Genomic DNA, 489 nt, shown 5'->3' with positions numbered 1-489 from the left:
CCTGCCCTGGCTCTGCTTGTGGGCTCCGTACCTGAGGGCACAGACAGGGCAGAAATGATGAAGCATGTGTTGTCCTCCGATGCAGTGGCGGGGCTGGGCATGGGAGTGGGTGGCAGGTGAGAGAGCCAACCACATCGTCATGCCCAGTGGGGCTATCAGTCTGTCGATGTGTTTGGCACTGATGGTCTGCACTCACCATAACCCCAGAGCAGCCTGAATGTCACAAGCAGGCGGTGACAGGCTGAAGAGGCCACTTGCAGGTGGTCAACAGGGAGCGCCAGTGTCCCTGAATGCCTGGATCCCTGATCTATGCCAGTCATTGCAGCTCAGCTTGTGGCAGGTTCTGTGGGAGTGAGAGGGTGGACCCAGGGATGGTGGGGTGAATAGACAGCAAGGACTGACTCAGTGCCCTGGGCTTGTGGGGGGGCCTTGGGGGTTAGGACTTGTTTCAATTGCTCCTAGACTGACAAAGGGGAAGGGTGTTAGTGA

The sequence above is a fragment of the Odocoileus virginianus genome, chromosome 3 (genome assembly GCF_023699985.2).
Source record: "Odocoileus virginianus isolate 20LAN1187 ecotype Illinois chromosome 3, Ovbor_1.2, whole genome shotgun sequence".
In the NCBI taxonomy this organism is placed as follows: Eukaryota; Metazoa; Chordata; class Mammalia; order Artiodactyla; family Cervidae; genus Odocoileus; species Odocoileus virginianus.
Note: the sequence above shows the minus strand (reverse complement) of the source record.